This window comes from Protopterus annectens, chromosome 6.part0 (assembly GCF_019279795.1).
Source record: "Protopterus annectens isolate FY-2018-M chromosome 6.part0, PAN1.0, whole genome shotgun sequence".
In the NCBI taxonomy this organism is placed as follows: Eukaryota; Metazoa; Chordata; order Ceratodontiformes; family Protopteridae; genus Protopterus; species Protopterus annectens.
This window is the reverse complement of record NC_056737.1, coordinates 349,618,623-349,644,652: the sequence shown is the minus strand read 5'-3', so window position 1 is coordinate 349,644,652 and position 26,030 is coordinate 349,618,623. Positions and strand designations below refer to the sequence as shown.

At 38.7% G+C, this 26,030-nt stretch overlaps 1 protein-coding gene across 1 annotated transcript in view; it reads right to left on the bottom strand.

The window, feature by feature from the left end:
• TMEM121 (transmembrane protein 121) overlaps positions 1 to 10,285 on the bottom strand; it is a 1,625,720-nt gene extending 1,615,435 nt beyond the window's left edge. Inside the window, exon 1 of the mRNA XM_044074106.1 lies at positions 9,757 to 10,285. The gene's annotated coding sequence lies outside the window, so the exon portion shown is untranslated. The remainder of the gene's footprint in view (positions 1 to 9,756) is intronic.
• Positions 10,286 to 26,030: the final 15,745 nt, after the last annotated feature.

Sequence of the window (26,030 nt, the reverse complement as noted above, 5' to 3'; positions counted from 1 at the left end):
AAATAAGTGCTCCTCATAAAGGTGGGGCATCATAGTAATGGACAAACAACTTTATTTGCAATGTATGAGAGAACTACTTGAAGATGATAAGGTGTATGTTTGCATCAGTAAACAGTAGGCTTCAGGTTTGATTGACAAAGCACACTTTCTGGTTCATGATTTGTTAATGACTGGTTTAATTACGTATCAACTGTTTGAATATTTTTCAGTTGAATACCCAGTTCTTCCAATATTGTATGGTTTGCCCAGGGTGAATAAGAATATGCCTGAACCACCCATCTGCCCCATTGTTTACAACAGGGTATGGGTAATAGAACCACTTTCGATTTTCATAGAGAAGAATTTGAGACCAGTATTGGGTAAACCTGAAACAGTACTAAAAGACACAAAAGAGTCTTTACATGAGCTTTACTCTTGGTCCACTAAAGTTGTTGGGCATAGTAATATAATTTTTGTTACTCTAGATGTTATGTCCTTATTCATTGTAATACCCAATGAAGTGGGTATTGATAATGTGAGGAAGTTTCTATGCAAATATACAACATTTTCTACAAATAAGATAGAACTGATTTGCACTCTGTTAGACCTTATTTTGAAAAACAATGCATTTATATTTGGTCTTGAACATTTTCCTGCAGAAGGTTGGCATGACTATGGGCGCTACATGTACCAATCAATATCTATGCCAATTTGGTCTTAGCCCTTTGGGAAGCAGAGCAGGTTTTGAAGGATAATCCATATTTTCAATTTATTAGCTTTACAGATGTTTTGTTGATGATGTGTTCTTTTTTTGGGCAGGGACCTCTGAACAACTGAATATGTTTATAGGTCATTTACATGGGACAACTGAGGTTTCTGACATTTAGCTATAATACATCTGACACTGTTATTGAATTCTTAGATGTTATGGTTAACCAGGATCTGATAGACAAGTTTAAAACTAGGATTTATAAGAAACCATGTAGGAGGAATAATTTATTACAAAAGTCAAGTATGCAACCTAGACATGTTATTAAGAATGTGTTAAACGAGAGTTCTTAAGAGTTGTGAGACTTCATAATGATGATCCAGAACCCGAAGAAGCCTTAAGTACTATGACTAAAGAGTTCATTGAGTGTGGCTATAATGTCAGAGATATTGAACAAAGTCTCTCTGAAGTACATTGTCTTAGGGATAAATAAGGTAGACCCTATTTCTCAGAAAAGGTTGATAACATGACAGATATTGTCAACCCCAGTGTTAGTGGACTGAGAGAAAATAGGACACTATTCACATATTTGAATAACATCAATGTTACATGTGACATCCTTAAAAAGAACTGGCCTATTTTGATGGCTAGCTTGAAATTAAAAAGTGTTCTAAGCACAATACCTAAGTCTTGTTTCAGGATCAACTTATCCTTGAAACAGCAGTTATGTTATAAGAATGGTAGGCAAGTTCATTTTAACCATTCTTGTAGAGCCTGTCAGTCTATTAGGAGATGCACTTATTTTATACATCCAACAGCTCAGAGAGTAGATGTTTTGTTCTATGCAGGTTGCACAAATAGTGATTTGGTTTATTATGCTAACTCTTTAGTTTGCAATGCTATTTATATCAGAAAGACTAAGCGTACATTAAAAGAGAGGATTCTTGAACATGTTAATGATATTTGTAAAAAGAAAAGCACAAGTGCATTATCACATGTACAAATGTTTGGCAGTGAGCATACGTTTAATTTTTTGGTATTAGAATTACTGACCGAAAGTATAAGGGGAGGTGGTTTTAGAAATTATATGGAGAAAAAAATAGTTGAAATGGATTTTGCTGCTACAAGTGCATGTTCCTCTTGGGCTAAATGAACAGATTTCATAAAAACCTGTTCTAAAATCCTATCATTTGAAACACTGAGTTTTTGTAGAGGTGTATTTTAGCATGTATTTAATAGCTTTATTAAGTTTTTTGATCTATGTATTTTTGAGTTAAAGCATCGCAAGGAATGTTTTTCATTTTATCTTATGGTTTCATTTATGTATAGGTTGTGATTTGCTCATAGTAATGGGATGTACCCATCATTCTTTGAAGTGGAGCTGAAGCAGATTCATACTATCGTCCAATAAATGATAGCTTTTTATTGATGCTGATTGGTTGTCAAGCATTATGAACTACTAATTACTTTCTAAGATTTTGTAATGAATCATGCATTTAACTTTGCTGGGTGTGTGTTTGACCTGTATTGCCTATTGGTTAGCTAGAATGTGAGACACCAATCACTGAACACTTGGTTTTGTCCAATGAATGAAGGTTTATTGGAGTTTTGTTAGTTAATATTTGACTTGATATGATTCTGTTTATGACTGTTTCATTGGTTGGTTAGAATGTGAATCATCAATTATCTGGTACATATACTTATCCAATGACTGTATATTTTGTAATCCTTTTAGTTATTCACTGGTTTCTAGGTGTGAAATTGTGTGAATATAATTGGTTCATTTCTTGTGATGTTAATTAATGGTCGAAGGAAGCAATGTTTTACCCAGAAAGCACTTACCTATCGTTATTACATTTTATCACATCCTGTATGTATATTTTAAGCAGTGTTTCCTATTAAAGGTGTTTGTGATATCCATGGTGGTTGAAACATTTTTATTTTATATGTTTTGCTCCTTCATTGTGTGCTCCAACCTTTACTTGTCTGTCTTCCTTTTATTGTCTATGTTTTTAACTAAGTTGAATAAACAAGTTTACATTATAATCATCTAATGACCCTGCACCATCTGTATATAGCAATTAGGCATTGAAGCATCATTTACATAACAAACTTTATCAGTATCAGACAAGATAAGAGGTCAACAAACCTTTCAGATACCAATATCCCTGTTTCATACATACTGTCCAATGAATACTATCAAAGTCATTACATGAAATTAAATTTTTTTCAGATATTATCATAGTATATTTAAGATATTCTAGAAATTAACCAAGCCAAAACAAATCAATGAATGAAGAGCATATGTATGTAAGACATTATGACAACCATCCTTTCATGTCAGATATATTTAGCCACTGTGCATGCATGCAACTTTTTCAATGCTATAATAAATATATAGAAAACTGTTACAATATTTAGGTTTAAAGCACCATCAGGTTTCATTTTGTATAAGCTTTCCATGTATGTTATTTGTGTATTACTTTTTGTTTTATCCTTCCATCCCCTTGACTGTATATGTCATCATAATGTGTCACCTCACTCATTGTCAGCCCCCACCCCAGATGTCAGAAGATACCAGGGACCTCTGCCTTGGTATGTGAGCTGCAAAAGCTTGGAACTGCAGTCATCATTTTGGGAAAGGCAAAAGGCCTTTCTTTTAACTACCTAATGATTCCTCCAACAGGATTCTGGTGGGCTTGCCACTAAAACACTGTCTTCGGTGTTGGCACAGTAATGTTTTTTAGCATTTTCATAAATGTACAAAGAGACACACACACACACACTGTGATGCCTGTACACTGGCCCAGCAATCAAGGCGCCTCAGTCCTCACCACTAACACCAGTGAGGGGCATTCATACAGGGAAAGGATAATAAATACACACAGTAAAGTACAGTTTCCCTTAAGAGCACACAGAGATCACACTTAGTCAAGGGCTGGCTTCTCCCTTTCTCTCCAGGTCCCCAGTAAGACTCCCCACTGGCACAGCCATATGGTCCCAATCTGAGCCTAGTGGTCAAGCTAAAACCTCCAGTGCCCTCTCTGTCCAACCAATGCTTTGTGTCCCTGCCCAAGTAGCTTACACACAGACACACTTTGAGATAAGAGTTTATACACCCACACAGACACTCCTGGGGAAGGCTGACACAGGTTCTCCAGCTGTGCCCCTTTTCTGCCCAGTCTAAAAGGTAGTACCAGCTGCCACCACCCATTAATATTTATCATCTACTCAAAGGCCTTTAAAAGGGTGTCCAATTATTACTGTGCAATATTATTATCCACATGGTAAGCGTCACTGAACAGTCAAGGCTTATTAGAGGGACTTGGCACAGTATTACTATATACATGCAATGTACTCTAGAGCTTAAATTAACTCTACATAAAACAGCCACAGTTGAAAGGTTTAAAAATATTTAATAATAATAAAAACACAAGACAATACTTCTTACTACACAGTGCTAGTCAAGAGTTCAGAGATCACAGAGAAATACTTAAAATAATATAGTAGAAAAGTTCTGACATCACAGAAAACAAACTAGTCTAATCTTATTTCCTAGCTATATCTAAGAGAAAACACAGTTCTAAATAACTTACATATAGAAACAGGCAGTGCTGGTGATGTTGGATGTTTGCAAGACAAATGCTCAGAGCTCTCTGATTCTCTTTCTTTAAATTGATAACATGGAGCTGCTTCACATGGCATCACATGACATCATTATTCACACTTCTCTGGTCTTCCCAGGTGAACAGAAACTACATTTACATTTTTTACACCTGGTTAGAAACCAGAGCAATAAAGGACATTTATACATGCAAATTCTACCCATTAACTCTGGTCTTAAAACAATAGGCAGGATGCCTCTCTCTAGACATATTGGCTCCAAATTTTGACATCAAAGACAGTCATAAAATGCTTGACTTAGCCTTCTTACAGCAGAGTGCACTGTTGTCACATTTTTACAGTTCAATGTCCAACGCAGTCTTTTCACATTTAAGACAACAAGCCTGCGGCTTACATTAATATTTACAAATGACAGAATTATCTACAAAGTTCTCTCTGGCTAGGCTGGCAGCCTTCACCTATCTTCACACACACACACACACACACACACACACACACACACACACACACACACACACACACACACACACACACACACACACACACACACACACACACACACACACACACACACACACAATCACACACAAACTGCATTGCAGACTAGAGTGCCAATTCAGTCATTCACTGCTATGATGTTCAGCCTCCACCAGGTGTCAGCACCACAGAAAACCAGGCCCTCCCCTTGGATGGTTAAGCTGACCTTGGCTGCTCATTCATGTCTCTGATCCCTCCAAAAGTGTGCTTCCAGTGACCAGTCTCACTAGTTTAATCTTTGTCACAAGGGCTGCAGGTGATGTTAGAGATAGAATTGAGCTTAATTGTTTGACTAATGTGCACCACAACTCATTAATATCTTAAGAAATAGTATTCCACTCTTCATTTTGCCACATTTTTATCTAGCCTCATACCAAAATATTCAGAATTTGTTAGTAGTACTTTCAAGATTTACTCTTTGTTGTTGTCTGTTAACGTGTATGACACAGATGTATCAAGTCTTTCTTTTTCTCTGGTTATCACATTTTAAACTTCAGGGTGGATTTCTTTTTCATCCCTGTTAATTGTAATTTAGGGATTATCTCCTTGTTGTTTTATTAATCATTATTCCAGGTAGGGATTGGTCAGTAGTTCAGCAGGCAAATGGAAATCTGATATCGCCTTTTTTTGCCTATGATTAGAACCTAATCCTTTCAAGAATAATCTATTTTTTGTAAAATCCAGCAATTTGCCCTTACACCAGCTGTTGGTATTTCTGCCCATCCTTTTATTGACTGCTGGTTGCTGTTGCTTACATTCTTAAAAACCCTTAGTTAGAACAGCTGGACTGTGGTCAGCCAAGGCACTGAATAGGTTTTTAAGTGACAAACTATGCATCAAAATTAGTAACCACAATGACTCAGGCAGCTGTTCTTTTTGTTTAGTTTTATGATTATAGTGGTATAAATTCCCTTAACAGAAAAACAAAAGGATCTGTATTCAAAGACCTATACTTCTCATTTTACTACCTATGTATAATCTGATCTAAACTCCCAGTTAAAATACAATATCATACATTATATTCATAGTGCATGATGTGTTACTGGTTCACGAGTATCTTTTCTTGGCAAGTTTGAGGTTACTAACTCCAGTCACAACATTTCAGTGTTGTTTCCAACTTACACATGAAACACACATCACCTTATTGCAAAAACATGCACATGTGCTTACTGCATACTGCACTTAGTCTCTTAGTCTCTTTAGCTTCTACCCTTGCAGATGTAACATCATCTGCCATGCATCCATTTTGCTTCTTCAAACTTGGCATTATAAATGACAGTAGCCTATTGAAATTCAGCCAAGGACATGATCAAATGCAAGTAACATAAATACATTTTTAAGGAAGGATAGCAGTACACAACAGTGTTCCAGTACATTTAATACTTCTTAACACAGCATCTTGCAGTGACTGTTATGTTTATAATCACTCTCAAAGCTTCCATTGAATCATAATCCAGCATAAGTATAAAAATGTGTACATATCAAAACTGTTATTTTGAAAACTAGCTTAAAAATAATATTCCCTGTTGCATAGCAATTAATTCAGACTACCAAATGGCAAAGTTACAACCTCTTCTGCTTCAAGTACTCCAGAGAGAAGATATGCAAAATAGGCACTCATTTCAGAACTGCAAATAACTAAATTCTCTGGAGAAACACATTCTTAGGTGAATTATGAAGGGCATATTTATTTGTTTTGCAGTTTTCAACTGACAGAACATTTTTGTTTCATTTTAATCAATCCAATATTTTTTACCGTCATGTCAATATCAAAGTGAACTATATCAGTATTTAAGATGCATGTCTTCTAATCATCATTGCTCCCTGTTTAGTACACCTCATTAGATTATTTAATACAATTATGTTATTACTGAACAGCGTTTTTGTTCCCTTCAACGTGTGCTTTTTGTTTTGCTTCATACTTAAAATATTAGCTTGTGAACTGATTTTCCCATATTCATTGTGATTTAACCAATAGCTTCAATGCCAGTTAAAATGGCTTGATATAATTACATATGCAATGGTTGCAGTACATAACATACTATTTCTTCAAATTATTTTTTTTTCAATTATCTTGTCAATAATATCCAGCCACACTATATCACAACATGAAAAAATAAGCTGCAGAAACTGAAATCAGGATGTTTGCGGAACTTTTTTGTTGTTGTTTTTTTTTTTTTTTAGCTTCTACTACTCGTGTTTTTTTTAAGATTGAACACCTATATTCTGCTTGCTTACTTCAAATGGTTTTAAAAGTATAAAAGGATATTGCTTCTTCACAACATGATACTTGATGTGTTTTACTGCAAAGATGAGTGGATATTTCTCCCATAGTGTTGGCCTTTTGTCTCCCTCTGTCTTTATATTATCTCTCACACACAGACAGACAATACAGTTAAATATATGCTCTCTCCTTGTTTCCATAAATTGCACTGATCAGATATACTTGGTGTTGATTAATTCCCACAAATGAAATAAGACTATTTAAAAGGCAAAACTTTATCTATTAGAGTTAAGTTGTAAGGCATTTAGAAATATTTTAGTACTAAATTACATATATAGTGCCTTTTGCTTAGCACTCATTCCTTGCCAGATTAAATTATAACAGATCAAGACTTGTTGCAATATGCTGTACTGAGGAACTGATGAGCAGAGGAAGATTCTTTGCTTCAGAATTAAAAGCGTTCAACAGTTCCATATAATTAATATGTAACTGCATACTTAGTCATCTTAGAAGTAATTCCAGCTAATTATGTATTCTACTAAATAAAATGCATATTGCACTTCAGAAATTCGAAGCTGTCTTAGCATTTACTACACATGATCACTGTACTGTCTGTATTACTTACACAGTACATATTATTCAAGGATGCAAATATATTTTCACCTACAATATTTCTCCTGGTAAATATCAGATTATCTAATAGCCTTATGAATGCAAAAAACTGCCACTGCAATTTTATGGTGAGTTTCAGTCCTGTTAGCTTGTTTCATATATTACTGCAGTGTTTGCATCAGTTTATAGTAGTCTGAGAAATTGCTATTGGGCTGGTAGGCAGAGTCTCAGTGCAGTAGCATAAGGTGATTCTCCATAAAAGGACTTTACTGTTTTTTTTTTTTTTTCTCAGCACCACGCATTGTTTATCTAATTATGCTTTCAGTGTTTGCACAAACAGTGAAACAATCTGCTAAAAGTATAAAGCAAGGCAGGTGGTATATATTTGCATTCATTTATGTATGGTTAGTCTGGCAGTGAGCCTCCTGCATTAACATGGTTCAGTGCTGTTCATTTATAATTAATCTGTTCCCTTTTGCAAGTAGAACATTTACTGTTCACTGAGTTGTGTTTTTATTTATTTTAGAGATGATTATCTTGGAGTGAAAGTGATAAGCAAACTTTTCGTTTGCTTTCTAAATACGAGAGTGAATCATTCCCGACATTAGCTCTCCTACATCTATGGCCCATAGGCTATGCACTAATTAAAACTGTCCACTTGAAACCCGACCTGGAAATTCAGTAATGCTAATATATCCCATAGCCCCCATACTCACACACACAAACATTCGTGTTATTAATAGTCATGTTCCCACACTATCGTGTCCTCCACTTCTGCTCCCCTACCCCATTGCTCCAAGAAAGGGATAACTGAATAAAAACACAACCTCAGTCCAGAGGGCATTAAAAGAAGACAGAGTTTACTGATCAGCTTCCATCATGAGGAATGGCTTTGCCTTTGGCAGCTGTAACTGCAGCGTTGCAGTTTGCTTATCTATTCACATGGTGATTTACCGGTGCCGTCTGCCAAGGAGCTGTTTAATATTCACAGCCGCTGTCCTCTTCATTAACGGCTGCTCTTTAGCATCAGACACTGGTTGGTAATGGCCAGCCGGGGGTGGAGGCACAAGTAAGTGATCACCTCATTCTTTAATAACCCGTCACGGAAATGTATCGTCTCCCCCAGTGCAAAGCAGGAGATCCCACATGCGTTGCAGTTACACACACACACACACACACACACACACACACACACACACACACACACAGTTTCTCTTCATGCTTCGCTTCTAATATCCAATGTTTTTATCCAGCTGAGCCCAGTTAACTCTGAAATTACTGAACTGCTCCTGCAGCTGATGAGACCGAGCACCCAACATTTCCTCTACTCCCCAAGGTTTCTACAACCAACACTAAGACATTTGGCAGCCCACATTCTGTGAAGGGGCTTCTGTAATTGCGTTTGCATCGAGTGTCAGACCGTTGTAACAGTATCCTCCATAGAACAGCAAGAATTTAGTCCTGTATTTTTCCCCTGACTGAATCTGACTTTCAAAATGGAAAGTTATAAGTTCCAGCCTGCTTATGCATTGCCTGGAAAGGCAGGGAGACTAATATCAGGCGCAACTAAGTCCATATTTCACTGTGCCCTTTCTTTAGATATCTGGAACTGTTTAAGCTTAGAGGCATAGTTTTTTTTACATAAATTTTGACATAATATGTGCTTTTACGAGCAAAAATAAAGCTAGCTGCCACGTTCCTAAGTAGAAACGATGCCGCAATGTTGTTAGGATCTGTGCATTGTTTCCACTCACAGTTACCAGAAGTGACCAGTCACTACCAAACAGGTGGAGTGCGGTTTGAGAGTACTGATGGCCTGAGGGTACTTAGGGAGCATATGATTTACCCCACAATAATCCTTGATTCTTATAGGTGCTCTGCAGACAGTGACCCACGTTTCACAATATATTTTTTTCCTGACAGTTGCAAACTAAATCATTTACATATTATCTCGGGTGAATCAGTCCTACACTAATTAAGTTTCTTAATCGAGTGGACTGATAAAGCTTGGTTCTGTTGTGCTACACAACGGCAGAAAAAAAAAACACTGAGCATGCTTTCGGTAAATTACCTGCTTAATTACGAAAGTACGTATGCCTCACCAGTCCACATGGAGCTGTCCACATCCTGAATTTCCCTTCAGAACTATGTCCTTACAATCGTATCCTAACTTTTCAAGTAAGAGACCACTATCACTCGTTTCTTGCTTCAGACCCTGTAGTAATCCAATCGTTGGTGTGCGCTTGTGAATGCATGCAAGATAAAATCTCCATTGAGGGGGTCCTATAATAAAACGATTTTCCGAGATTCCCCGAGGTTCTTCCTTCCGATCCCGACATTAGCTCTCCTACATCTCTTCCTTTCCATATAGGCACCTCCCAATTGTATATTTAACCTGGATGGCAGCCAGAGCTGCATAATTTATTCTCGATCTGTGTGTCAGCAGCCCGTCAGGATGCTGCTTCCTCCAAGCTCCAATACTTTACAAGGTTGGCAGAGGCAGACCTGGCGTTTCCCTGCCAGTGATCGTATACTGCCGGCAACACCACCTCAGCTTCGGCCAAGGCTCGATTCCCAGCATGAAAAAGTGTAAGGGACAGAGGGAGGAGACAACTGAGAGGAGGGTCCGAGGTGGTCGGTTTACTAATACTAAAGAGGCAAAAGGTCACACATCCCCCTTCTGTCGCAAATGCTCTGTTTCTTCCTTACCACATATCACAATGGGGGGGGGGGGGGATCAAGCGTAGTCCTGATGGGACTTAATAAAAGTGGTGTTCTGTTTGCACCCAAGGAGGACGTATGGCAGTGACCACACCATTGCCATTAAAGCATGCTCTTTTAGATTTATGCCATCTGAGAGCATACCACCGGACCTCTCATAGCAAGAAATCTGAACACAGCCAAAATAACAGCAGAGCAAAAGTGCTCTTTTATCTTTATTCCTTTAAACTTAGAAAGTTACTAGAAAAAAGGGTTTTGCGTTAGCATGCATTTTCTGAAGGGTACCAAGTATGACTCCAAATGTTTGCCCTTGTCTAGTGACATCAATTACATCAAACCCAAAACGATTTGCCAGAATACCGCAAATTGTATGAGGACCAGAACAAAAATATAAAACAAAAATCGGAATATTCTGCCATAATTTTGACAGTTGAGAGATATGCAATAGTGTGCACATCTTTTTCTCTACTGATTTTGAGGTAAATATAATTTCAGTAGACACGGTTTGTCATACACTTGGTGGATGGTGAGGTTATGGTGCTTAAGCCATTTTTGGTATTAATTGCTGACGGGTTAATTTATCTCTTAGGTGAGCTTGTGTGTCTATGTGAGAAGGTTGGAGTGATGAAGAAGGAGGGATCTCTCAGCTTTGATCGTGGTCATAATGCTCCTTTACTTTGCTGGGTGTTTTCCTCTATGTTTTCCACAATTGTCTTAATAATAATTCAAACGAACCTGAAAGCTAAATTAGCATTTTAAGCGCATTTTCTCTAAAGTATTTCGTAAGGCATAACCATTTAATTCTTGAGAAATCTGTGTCCTTGGTACAAACTATTATCCCCCATTTCTTGCCCAAGCAGTAACTGAATAAGATAAGGATCTCAAATGTTCACCTTTTCATTAACATCTGTTTCATACTTCTCAACTGACAGACATTGAAAAGAGGAACACAAGCTCTTGAAAAGTAAGTGTATCCAATCAAAAATGTGGATATTAGGGTTGCCACCTTTTCAAATCGGCAAAGGGACATTTTTGGTACAAACATCAGATTGTTAGAACTTAAATTTTATTCTGTTTCTTATAACATTTAGGTATTTTAGATACAGAATAACTGTTTTATGCAACTATTACATAAAGGACATTTGCCATTTTACAATTTTTGTCAGGACACAACTAGTGGATATCCAATTATCGAAAAATAACACGCAATTTCTCCTGCGTCTAGTAGGAGCATGGAATACTACTTAAAATGTTTAAAAACACAATAGTGGCAAAAATATGAAAAAAATATAAGCACATCATCAACAAATGTAAAATCTGTAGACCTTAATGAACTGGATTGCAAAATTCTACCACACGTCATTTATTTTTGCCTCAGCAAAAAGGAGATGTAAAATGTCAGCCATCTTTCTTTAAAATATTGGTGCCACTAGTATGTTGAGCATGAAGTGTAGTTTTCTATGTCCCAGAAAACTTCAAAAATCCAATGCTATGAAGGAGATTCAGAAAATTGCATGAAGGGGTAAATTAAGCCTGAAATTAGGGACATGCTGCCAAAAGCAGGAACATGTACAATGGTAAATCAGACCTGAAAAACATAGGAATGTTCCTAATAAAACAAGGACAGTTGAGCATTACACCTATAAATGAAAGCAGCACTCACTACACACATTTTAGGAAGAGAAAAGCTATAAATGTTTAGTGCTCCAAGTTCCTTGTAGGGAACTGGAAAAGACTATAAAGTCATTTCAAATATCTAGTTAAGATGTTAGCAAACCAGTGAGATCTGAACAATAATAATGGCTATCACAGAAAAATATTAGCTGTTTTAGAAACAATACATGTAGCATAGTTCTCACATTTTACATGAATTAAGGATAAAATAAAAAATAACAATAATACTAGTGGAAAAAAACCCAAACTAATTGCACTTTCTTAAAATACTTGTGCTATTAGAAAGATGCTAGAAAAAGAGGATGGAAATTAACATGTTTCTGAAGTAAGATACAAATGCAACTGCAATGATTATTAATGTTTGATGAATAAATATCACCACCTTTTTCTAACTGATAAATAAACAAAATAAAAATCCAGTTTCATCAAGGATAGGAGAAATTTTTGAACCAAAATTGGTGAGATCCCAAGAAATTAGACACAGTTGAGATCTATGTCATGCAGATAAGACCCTTCTCTACTAGGTTATTATTTCATTAGGAATATGCAAAGAAAAATTATAATTTATTTCATTTTATTTGTAGCTTTCAGACAATATTAATACAACATTAACCTATAATAATAATAAAAAGAAGAAAGAAGAAATCTGTGGTTTCTGTAGTTCTGCAATTAAGACAATTTGTTTGCTGGAGAGGGGTCAGATTGTTAATAGCACTAACACTATAATTGGAGACCTGAGCCTTCATCAAACAACACATGATGCAGGGATAGAATAATCATCCAGCACTTCCGCTTCTTTGCAGTAACTGGCAAACTATAAAGTCAGGAATTGTACAGCTGCAAATATATGAGATTGTGTTTTTATTAATAATATATATAACATACAAATATTTCTCACCTGCGATCTGCCAGGCATTACTTATGGGGTTTTTTTGTGTTTTTTTTGCAGAAGCCCTATAAGTCATTTGGAGAAACAAAGCATATAGGGAAAAATATTGGAACAAGTTGGGGATTGGCATAATGATTAAGGTGTCTACCTCACAGACAAGACATATAGGATTTCATTTGCTCTAAGAGAAAATTAACTAGACTTAAAATGGTCCAAAAGGTAGGTAGTATGAAGCCTTTGAAGTTGTGGGACATAAAAAAATCAGCATATAGACAATCCAGTGGTCAGACACATTTTTTTTTAGAATTTGAACATGAATTGCTAGATATGAAATGTATGATGTTTTTGTACAGACCAGTTCATCTAAGAAATTGTTTGAGTGCTTTTTTTGTAAAGTAAGATAATTTATAAACACAAACCTGACTTATCAGCCTTGAGGTTTGAATAAAAATGTTACATGTCAAGAGTTTTTGCACTGATACTATTTCCCTAAATGATAATTGCTAAATGATTGATTGTTGAATTCAAATGCTTTGTCATAAAATGTTTGTATGCCATATGAACGCTTTGCCTCCTTCAGGCTGTGTAGAGTGAGGCATTAGGGACTTTTTCAATATAGCCTGGGCCTTTAATGATGATAATAAGAAATAAAGGAAATATGTAGTTTTGCCGATTCTACAGTTAAGGCAGTTCAATTGATGAGGGTGGTTGAATCAAAGGTTAAGTACAAATCAAAACCTGAGTGTGTGTGTGTGTGTGTGTGTGTGTGTGTGTGTGTGTGTGTGTGTGTGTGTGTGTGTGTGTGTGTGTGAGTGTGTGTGTGTGTATCTATTCCCACACCTCTATTAAACTGTGTCATAAGGAATTTCTCCAGTGTCTTATAATACCCCAAACATCAAGCACAGCATTTTAACATCATGCCAGTCATTGTTTAAAATAAGTTTAATTTTTCCAGATTTTTTATATATCCACTTGCATGTCTTTTACTGACATATGCAGTACTGTTGGAGATGGTACAAACAAGACTGGCATAATGTTACTAAAAAGGTGATAAACTACCACCTTATTTTTCTTGGGCAAAAATCATCCAAAAAGGGACAGATTGGATTATGTTAATTACAGGTGTATCTCTTTAGTAAACATGGATGCTAATATACTGGCTCAGGTGCTATGGCTAAAAGACTAGAGGGGCTTACTACCTTATGAGTGTATGAAGACCAACAGTGTTTGTTTCAGGAAAAATAGTAGACTAATAGGCAGGTTTTAGATCAGGGCTAAAGAAGGCAATTGAGGAATGCACGGGTGATAGGGGTATATACTTATTTTATAAGCATTCATTATTTGGGTAGGTAAGCTGGTTAAGACTGTTGTCAATCATAACCCAAGACAAAGAAGACACATACAGATACAAGATGCAGCTATATAATTTGACAAATAGCACAGGATTAATTTAAAGATTATGCATCTTTAGTGACACAGGACTAGCCTATAAAGTATGTACATAAATATTAACGAGTGAATAGCTATGCAATATAAATAATCTATTGAACTGTGTTGATAACAGTTAATTGGAATCTGCTTAGTAAATGACAGAGGAAGATAAGAAGTCTGGTGAGAAGGAGAAATAAGGAAAGTATGATGATACTTTTCATGTTTCTGTATACTTTTAGGCTTCTTCCAGTGAGGAATGATGAGTCATAGATTAGGAAGCTGCAGGCAGGGCAGTATGTGAGACATTTGTGTGGAATAGAAAGGAAAGTAGAATACAAAGGCAAATAGAACTAGAAGAAAAATGGCATGTGGACCCTGACAGGGTATACAATAGCAGGCAAGGCTTGTAGAAATGGAAGAGAAAATGGAGAGTGATGGTGGCAAGACATGGACAGGAAGGAGTCGCTCCAGTGGCATAGAGGGATAAAGCCTTGACTATAACCCAAGCAACCTGGGTTTGATTAGCATCTTAGGCAACTGATGGAGTGGCAGGTTGAAAGATGTAACTAACCATCCTGGGGGAGATGGTTGTGTGTGGGCATCTCTGGGCAACAGTTTCTGGTGGAGACTGAGGACATTAGCTGTGGAAATGTGCTCAGAGAGGTGGGGTTCACTGAGCTGCCATAGAGGCAGTGTGACATGCCATGGAACCCCACATTGCAAACTCCTTCAGGGCTGTACCATTTTGCCACAAGGGGAGAGGGATACAGGGTAGGCCAACAATTCCCACCCTGGACAGAAGCACAGTTTCACCAAATCCCATTACCTGTGGACAGTGACTAGCCCCAGCAGATTATAGAATAAGTCCAGGGGGGCATGGAGGAGCTGGTTAGACTTAGTACAGATGGGGCTCGAGGGTCAGGTCTGTAACAGTAAAGGAGGGGGGTGGAGGGAAGAAATCACCTCCCCAAAAAAAAGATATGGACAGGAAAGAGAGTAAAATATCAGTGAAAGGAGTTTGGATGTGCTGTCTTACAGTGTATAACATTTTCCCTTTAGATATGGTATCTAATGAACTATATATAGGAGGAGGTAGAAGCTCAGTGATACTCAAGGTTGCAAACCCACAAAAAGTAACTTTATGAATAATTACGATAGTTACCATGTCTTCCCAAATCAGCAACCATTCTTCATACAATGACATGACAAATGTGGGGTATATAGAAAAAATGTGCTATATTTAAAAACTGGAGCAGTACCATTACACAGCTTAAGTGGGAAAAGAGGTACAGAAACAGTTGCCCCTAGCTCAGTGGGTTGAAGGATTAAAATTAGTCTCTGGTAAAGACTAAATGGAGAGAGACCAATCCTGCTACCTGATGGGGAAGGGAAAATAGAGAAGAGGACTTAATAGGATGATAATATAAGAATCTTCTAGGTGCAGGTTTTGAGAGGGAACCATCGAGGCTGAAGAAGGCATGGGATGAGTTAGAATATGTGGCATGGAGTAGCACACTGTGGTAACAGCCATGGGTTACATCTAGTAAGCTGGAGATCCCACCTAGGACTTGGGACCATCAGCTATGGCTTTTCCAAAGGTGGTTTTGTACACTTGTGCAAATAAAAATAATGTAGGGAAAAGAGGATGTCACTTGATGCACTTATGAAGAGGACCAAGTTGTCCTAACCTGAATATTTTGGAAATGTAGTTATTTTGGGGATTTTTGGGAAAAATGTGAAAGAATACAAGGGTGTGTTTGAGAAAAGGGATCCACGGAAACTTGAAAATTGTGTTGTTTAATGTAGGGACTGCCTATTTAGGTGGAAAATCAGGAAATAAAGCAGAATTTACTGTTGTGGTGCTGGCTTAAGAGTACTTCTGGTCAGAGTTCAAAGCAGGGAAATATTTGGTGTTAAAAGGATAAAAGGGGACAAAATGGTAAGGGTATACAGATGTAATGCAAGAACAACAGAATGAAAAGGTAATATGTAAAATCAAGAGACAATAGGTTAGCATCTGAGGTAACTTTAAGACATGTTATGACCGTTTACATTGCAGGGGAAGTTTGGTCAATAACTGAAAAACTTCACTGCCTCTGAGGCCTAGATGGTATAATGATCAGTTTTAAGTAATCTATTTTATCGAGACAGTCTTTATAAGGTTATTGTGAGTGTTATTTTTGTACACAGCTAAAACATTTGATAGAAACTTTAAGGGTTATCCTTTAAGACAATACAAAGGGAGGAATTTGAAGCAGGATATATTGCATGGTTGATCGCTCAGATGTATCATTGTCTTCAGTTTAGTTAATGGATAATAATCATGCATCCTTTCAAATCCATGGTTGTATATTTCTCTGTATTGGTTTGAATAAAGATTGGAGCATGCACCTTTTATCATTTTTTTCCTTTTTACAGCACTTGAAGTTTTGATTGAATTTATGAGTTGCATATTTAAGCTGTCATCATTTTTTAGTATAGTCATTCACTGGGATTCAGCAAGCAGCCGTGCAGGAATAAGTTATTCCTGCACAGCAGGGACTGCTCCTGCACAGCAGGGCAGTGCTCCTTGCATATTCATGAAGGCATGCTGCCTGTGCTCTTAAACTAACATGGAACCATGCATCAGTGCAGGGAATGTGTCTGAGAGCAGAGATCTCACAATACACATGTCCCTGCACTCCAGAATTGCCTTTCAGCAATTAAAATGATCAAGAATGCTCATAATATCCCCAACATGTCAGGATACCTCTCTACTGTACAGATTTTCACAGAATGTCCACAGTTTTGTCCCATATTTTAGTATGTTCCTCCTAAAATCTGTACCTGTCTGGAAAATAGCTGAGGATTGAAGTCATTAAATAATGACACACATTTGAGTTTAAAAGACTCAACATCCTTCAGAAAATCTGTGCTAATCCAAGATCTATCATCAACTGTCTAAAAGTTTGCAAGAGCAATATTTAAAATCTGTCCTTATTTGTCCCCCCATCATTTTAGGGTTTGTCCATAGCTTTTACTCCAAGAGTTTGAGAGGTATGCCCACCATGAGGCAGAAAGATGATAAAATAACAGGTTTAGGATTAGCAGGGATATTCTGAAGGGTACAGATAAAATAACACAACAAAACTTTTTTTTTTTTTTTTTTTATAAATGTGATCAAGTTTAAGCGTAACTGCATGGGTGTGTCCATTGCTTAGCTACACTTAATCCAGCTTAAACAGCACAAGAAGTTAAATAGCAAGAGATATCCAACATAAGCAGTATTGCAATAGTGTAGTGGTTAAAACGTACACTTTCCAAGCAGCCATTCCCGTTACGATCCCCCCTGCAACCAATTCACATTTTATATGTGACAGCAGTGCATAAACATTTTTTTTGTATTACCTACTAAATAACATATATTTATTAACCGGAGTACTGCATTAGGTCCAGATGTCAGATGTCAGTGTAATAAAGTGGTGAAATCCCCATATAAACACAAGTGCCCCATACAGTATAGTCACACATAAATAAATGTAATGAAAGCACATTGGGGGATGTCAGGGACAGCAAATAAATGTATAATATGTAATGAATGATGAATTAATGCCATACAGCAAATAGTGTATAAAATGAAAAATAAGCACTGCTAAGCATTGCACAGCTCTGCTTACCACGTGTAAGCACTGTGTAAATATGACTTCTAAGCAATGAGTAGCCCAGCTAAATGGATTTGCACATTGGTAAGCAGTGCTGAACCTGCCCCTTTAAGCAATGCCAACCTTAGCTAAGCAGGTTTTCCCGTAGCTTAGCTTAACTCAGCATATTAAAAACTGTCCAATCATGGCAAAGGGTGGGAAATTGGCCGTATTTGGTTGTAGCTTCTGACTGTAGGCAGCATGGCTGGAGTTGGAGATGGAGTGGGCTTCTGAGCGCAGCGTGGGGCATCCAGGAGTCCAAGGTCATGGCGGGACTCCTGGTAAAAAAAAACATGATGAGAGACTGCTGCAGGGGCAGTACCAGGGCTCCAAATATAAAGCAGAAGCCTGGGACTGTCTTGCCCGTAACCTGACCAGTGCCACTGGTATCCCTTGGACTGGTGAGCAGGTCAGACACTACTATGCCAAACTGAAATGGAGGAAGAGGGAGCTCTTGGATCAGTGGATCTAAGAATCTAGGCAGAGGGGTGATGTCCCAGCAGTGTGTAAGTAGTCATACCAGTAACTGTTTAATAATAGGTATGGCTAAATATTTCTCTATGTCTCTTACAGCTGCAGGTGAGTGGGCTGTGAATCAGGAAGCCCTTGCAAGTAGGCTGCAAAGGCTGCGTCATGAGGCTGATGAGTAACAATCCTACTCGTATTAGTCATATCAAATAAATATAAAAGTAATAGAAAGTCAATTGCCAATATAAAAACTGTCTTGTGTATGGGTTGCACTGAATAAACCAGACAATATGACAGTAATAATCCCATATAGGTCGTATGTAAGAGATGTAGAATTTAGCTATATGACAGTTGAAGCATACACTTGTTTATAAACATACCACTGGCCAAACCAAGGCCATAGAGTTGTGTAATAATACCTGTACCCTACTGATTAGAGCAATGAGCATTGAAGTTGTGAGAACTACAGGGATATACGAGTTGTTAATTGACATCTGTCTCTACCCCCACCATATCTGTAACAATAATCTAAATGCATAAATCAATGGGTACGTTTACATCAAACATACTGTTGGGACATATGTCCTGTTGTTCAATAAATATTTAAATGTGTTTCTATTAATGTTCCATGTTGAAATACTATCATTGGTGGCCTGTTGCTATCAATGTAACCTGCATGTGGTTGTAAAGGCCACTGTGGTTCCATTTATGCATGTGTACTGTTTGATATGCAACTGTTCCAAATCTGGTGTTTTGGGTTTATGGAAATATCTATGCATGCTTTTATAAATAATCCTGAATTGTGTTGATTATTACTAACACACATGTTTTAAAACTGAAACACCATAGCACGTTTGGGAAGGCCGGTCCCAGCGGACCCACCTCTACTACCTCATCTGGCCATGGAACCGGGCTCCAGCACATCTGGGACCCACCGCAGGACCTCATCATCTGCTGGTCCTGCACCACCTTCCGGTGGAAGGGCCTCAGGGGATGGGGCTCACCTTCCCCGGGAGCGGGTGCAGACAGGAAACTGTCAACAGTAGTCAGGTCCGGTGATTGGTGCATAGCAAGTTCCGCAGGGAGTTGAAGATCTGCTACATCAGGTTGAGGGCCATGTGGCTCATTTAGTGGGTCAGCCTACCCCTCCTACCCATCCCCCAGCACAGCCACCTTCAGGGTCATGAAGGTGCAGTGGTGACTGCCCAAAGGCGGGGACCTCAGTCCCACTGTTTCCATTTGGGAGGCTCATGGGCTTCCAACTTCCAAACACCCCTCCCTGTCCAAGGTGTTTACCCCCACATGTGTCATATACCACCCTATGCTGTCTTGTCTGTCTTGTCTCTCTTCCTACCCAACCTACCTCCCCAAATATACCTACTATCCTTCCCCAACATCCTACTCTCACCTTAAGAAAGGGCAATCTGTCCCCCCCAAAAATCTCGCCCCATACATAGCTGTCCATTTCACACACATGTCCAGTGAACACATGTAATTTGGTCTAATTGGCTAAACAACATATTATTGTTGTCCTCACCCCTCTCTCAGGGGTTTGAGTGTCCAAGTCTACCTCCAAATTCAGTTTATATGCCCAGCTGTTGCTGTAGAAGAAATGGACAGCTATGGACCTTCCCTACGCCCATCCTGCACATCCCTAGCTACTTTCCCCATTGTCCTTCCCTTTGTGTGCCCCATTTTTCACCACTTTCCTATCACCCCTTTTTCTTTTCTTTTAAAGAAATTAGCATGGGGGTAAGCGGGAGTAAGCACTTTTAAGTAGTAGTAAGTGGTTTTAAGCCTGTTTGCATAAAGTAAGCAATGCCTACACAGAAAATGGAAATTTCCAGCTAACTGGCTGTAAGAATATTTAACCAGAAGTTAGCATTGCTTACCTTCGCACAAACCCACGCAGACCTGCTTATAACTGCTTAAAAGTGCCTTAGTAACACTGTATACAACAGCCCTTGTTTTACCCAGCAACAAAATAATCAGCTCTTGCAAGTCTCAAACCCAGGACCCTGCACACAATAGCCACAGTGATTTACCACAACACCATTCAAGCTGTATGGAAATGTGATATATTCTCAAAGATATCATGCAGCACAGTCATTCATAGGTAGGTTCATAGGTTCATAGGTTGATACTAGGCTATCTGCCCTAGGGCATTTATAAGCCTAGCCAGAGTGTGTTTGGCTTTCGCCGCCCATTTTAAATTAATTTTGTTATGCCCTTTTTCGAGGTTAGTATACTGTGCCTCTGTCTAACAGTGACACAGAAGTGATACCCGGGGTAAACCTACGATCTTCCATCCACTCATCAAGATTCCTCTTGAAGAGAGTCAATGAGGGACTCTGCCTAATCTGGACTGGGACTTTTATTCCAGAGTGAAGGGAGCCTCTGGGTTATGAATCTGTCCCTCCAGCATGTCCTATTTATTTCAGTGCTGAGGTTCAAGTCTCTCGAGCACGTAGCTCAATGGGATTTGGATTTTCTGAGGTGCAGCATGTCCATTAAGTTCGGGTTAGACATGGCTTTATACGTCAGGCACAGATCGCCTCTGAGCAGGCGGTATGCCACTGAGTAGAGCTGGAGTTTCTTTAACCGGGCAGCATATGGCATCTGTTTGAGCCCTATGATCCTCTTGGTGAGGTACTTTTGGGGTCTTTCCAGTTGCTGCAGGTGTCTGGTAAGGTACATCCCAAAAGGGCATTGTACTCAATTATGGGCCTGATGAGAGATGAGTAAAGAGGCACGATGACCTTCCCTGATCTAGATGTGAATCCCTTTATGATTAGGTGGGCTATATAAAATGTTTTTCTAACCACTTTGGCCATGTGGTTGTCAAATGAGAGATTGCTATCAACTTGGGTCCCCAGGTCCCTAATTACTTCTTCTGTACTTAATGGATTACCACCTATGTGGTAATTTGTGGGCACTTTGTTTTTGCCAAAGGGGATGACTATACACTTTTTGGCGTTTAGCTTGAGGCCATGGCTCTGGCACCAGTTGTCTGTTTTTATGAGGCCCTTTTGGAGTATGCTTGTGTCAGCTGGAGAGTCGATTATGGCGCCCAGTTTGCAGTCATCTGTGAACTTAGTCAGCCACAGTCCTTCCGTGTTGGCCTGTACCTCTGAGAAATATATACCGAACAAGAGAGGTCCCAGGACTGAGCCTTGGGGGACGCCACTTGTAACTGGTTTGGAGTCTGACATGGCCCCAGCAATTCTAACCATGTGGGTTCTGTCCTTGAGCCAGTTTGCAACCCATCTAGTGACATAGGGGTTTATATTTAAGCTGGTGAGCTTATCTATAATGCCCGAGTGAGGTATTGTATCGAAGGCTTTTGCAAGGTCCAGGTAGGCTGTGTGGACCACCTTCCCCTCGTCAATGGCCTTGCTGACTGTTTCAAAGAAATCAACCAGGTTTAAGAGGCAGGATCTGCCCTTAACAAAGCCGAACGGGGTAGGATCCAGTGTCAGTAGGTCCCCAATATCTTTATTTATGAGGTCCATGATGATCCATTCCATAGCTTTGCAGACCAAGCAAGTCAGGCGTATGGGGCGATGGTTTCCAGGATCCGTTGAGGCACCACCTTTGTGGAGAGGGACCACTGTTGCTGTATGCCACTCTTTGGGTACATATCCTGTAGTAAGGCTGAGATTGAACAGTAGTTTTATGTTTGGGTTTAGCTCTTCTTGGAGTTCATGTAGGACACAGCCCGGGACACCATCTGGTCCCATTGATGCTGTGTTTTTTGCTTTGGAGAGGGCAGCTCTTACCTAAGCATCTGACATGTTAGGGGGGCAGCACTCTGCTCGGATAAATATTTGCCCTTTTGGTGGGGAGGGGGGAGAAGTTTGTGCTGAACCTGTCAGCTAGGATGTTGGCAATGTCTGTGGGTTTGGTGTATTTTTTTGTCATTTTGGACTAATTCTGAGCATATCTGGGAATTCCCACCCAGGTTCCTAACATAACCAAAGAAAGTCTTGTGATTATCCTTAGTGTCCTGTGCAATTTTTCTCTCAAAGCTGGCCTTAGACGATTTTATGAGTGCCCGTAGTTTTTTGCTAATACTGATCAGTGATGCCTTCCCTTTTTGGGATTTTGCTCTACCATGTAGTAGCTTCCTCCTTCTATTGTATAGTTTGTTTATGGCTGGGGTCCACCAGACAGGACGTCTGCCTTTGGAGGATTGGGTCTTCAACAGTAGGGAAAATGTATTTATATACGTAGAGGTATATATATATATATATATATATATATATATATATATATATATATATATATATATATATATATATATATCATACCTCTCAACCTCTTAGAGCAAGAATCTGGACAAAGCCATAAGTGGGACAAAGGCCCAAAAAGAGGGACAATTTTTAAATATTGCTCTTACAATTTCAGAAAGTTAACAGGTTTTACATTAGCATGGATTTTCTGAATAGTATGGTCTGAAACTCAAATGACTGTCATTATTTTTAACTTTAATTTGTAATGATTTGCTGCTAATTTACCAGAAAACTACAATTATTTTAAAAAGGATCAAAAATATGAGGCAAAAATCTGGACATTCTGCGAAAATCTGTACAGTTGAGAGGTATGATATATATATATATATATATATATATATATATATATATATATATATATATATATACACACACACACACACACACACATAAAGATATTAGTACTTATAGATATGTATAAGAAGAGTATATATAGAGGGTGCACAGCATATCAAACAGCCATTATTCCTACATTTGCCACCTTTTAAAATGGGCAGTGCTGGATTCATTCCTACAAATAAGAATTATTGCATGAAACATATACCCACACACAATGCAAAGGACATGACACCACACACACGTTTGCATACACAGAAATGTTTATTTGTGTACTATTTAATTGTTTATGCCATTTCTTATAGCAGTTAGGTGTTTGAAATACATAATAACTGATTAATGCAACTCTCAAACAAAACATTTGATACAGTACTGTGAAAAACATAACATACTTTGCTGTCCAGGCTAAGGCCTTCAAGTAGTACAACAGTAAAAACACTTGCCTTGAAGATAAGAACCAATCAACACTTAATTACAGATGTAGTTCAGCAGCCTCCAATTACACTCTGTACTCAATCCCTCGGGGGAAATGTATTAGTCGCCACAATGTAAACGTATCTATTACATAACAATGCTTAACTTAAAGTGTCACAATCACACTGACAAAGAGAACTGTGTGTAAGACAGTAAGCTGTAGCCCACCACTGTTCCCATGGTGAAATGTATGAAAATGTACAGCCAGATACCTCAATGTTTCTTAACACTGATATCCCTCACATGCTGTAACAGTCTAGGTTAAAAGCATTTAATACCCCTCCCCCATAAAATGTCTTACAAGGAGATATAACAGTGTTTTCCATACACTGACCTGCAAACTGTACACGGTCACACACATTTTGTCCAGCTGTTGCCCTCATCTATATGGACCCTACCCCACAATTTGTGTGGGAGTCCACAACATCACTGGAATGATAGCAGGAATGTCAGCACTAAATAATGATAGGCCATTACCTAGCAACATCTTACTGCATGACATCTGGACAAAACCCTGGTATATATGTGGAGGACAGAGGCTGGAACACAGGACCATATTTGCAATATTGCTGTTATACACTGTGAAAGTCGCTGGTGTTACAGAATTGGTTGCAACATATCCTAAAACAGGAATATGAAGTCAGAAACACAAATGGATGTTGGCATGTACCGATAGCAATCAACGGAGATAATGCCGCTGATATGTCAGACACAAGACCTGCGTGTTGAAAAGACAAAACATAGCAGCCAATTCTCTGGCCATCATGTATATATGCCCACAGTTGAGAGCTATGCAGACAGACTGCATTCCATGCAAAACTAGCATGTACACACAAACCCTGTAAAACAAGCAGTATGCAATGCATATAACAGCAATGCTCACACTGTCCATAGGTCTGGAACCTTATATAAACATGTATGTGGCCTGTGTCCGCAAGTCCTGTTGTAAGAGGTATTGCTACCTGCTGTTTGTAACACTGCTGCCCACACACAGGAAGGTTGTCTTCCATACAGGAAAGGTAAAGTGACAATGCTCACATGATGTTATCATTTATAGTACTGGGTTGCTATGACATTGGCTATTGGAAATACTATACAGCTGGCTGCATGCAATTAGCAAGTGGTGAACACCAATTGGTGCAGAGGCCATCACCTGATCATGAGAATCATCTGCAAAAGCCATGCTGCAACCTATTCAAACCAGCTCGATCCCTGTAGTGGAGAGAGAGAGAGAGAGATAAACAAAAAAACAGCAAAAACAGAAATAATAGTAAAAAACAAAAAGAACAGTAAAAAGAAAAAAAAAAAAAACAAGGGAGACATCCTGAAGTGCAACACAGAAAAGATTTTACTAATAAAGCAGGTATGTGAAACATATCAGCATGTAATTGAATGTAGTACTTGGTCTGTAATAATGGGACAGATGAGTTTGAAAGCTTGATATGTGACATCAAGACTTGTAATGATGTCCTGCTGAACAACTGCTATGGACATAGGATCTGGCCCTGTGGGCAGTGGGCCATACCTGTCAACTTTGCGGATCTGCACACAATGACAAGATGTAAGCCATCATAGTGTTTGTTCTGTTCCTCCAAATATGTATATTAGTCTGGCTAATAGCTGAAGGTGGAAGTAATGAACTCATGATAGACACATAGGTTCATAGGTTCATACTAGGCTATCTGCCCTAGGGCATTTATAAGCCTAGCCAGAATGTGTTTGGCTTTCGCCACCCATTTTAAATTTATTTTCCTATGCCCTTTTTCGAGGTTAGTATACTGTGCCTCTGTCTAACAGTGACACAGAAGTGATAAGGGTAAACCTACGATCTCCCATCCACTCATCAAGATTCCTCTTGAAGAGAGTCAATGAGGGACTCTGCCTAACCTGGACTGGGATTTTATTCCAGAGTGAAGGGAGCCTCTGGGTTATGAATCTGTCCCTCCAGCATGTCCTATTTATTTCAGTGCTGAGGTTCAAGTCTCTCGCGCGAGGCAGTAGCTCGATGGGATTTGGATTTTCTGAGGTGCAGCATGTCCATTAATTCGGGTTGTACATGGCTTTATCGTCTGGCACAGATCACCTCTGAACAGGCGGTATGCCACTGAGTAGAGCTGGAGTTTCTTTAACTGGGCAGCATATGGCATCTGTTTGAGCCTTTGATCCTCTTGGTGAGGTACTTTTGGGGTCTTTCCAGTTGCTGCAGGTGTCTGGTAAGGTACATCCCAAAAGGGGCATTGTACTCAATTATGGGCCTGATGAGGGATGAGTAAAGAGGCACGATGACCTCCCTGATCTAGATGTGAATCCCTTCATGATTAGGTGGGCTATATAAAATGTTTTTCTAACCGCTTTGTACGTGGTTGTCAAATGAGAGATT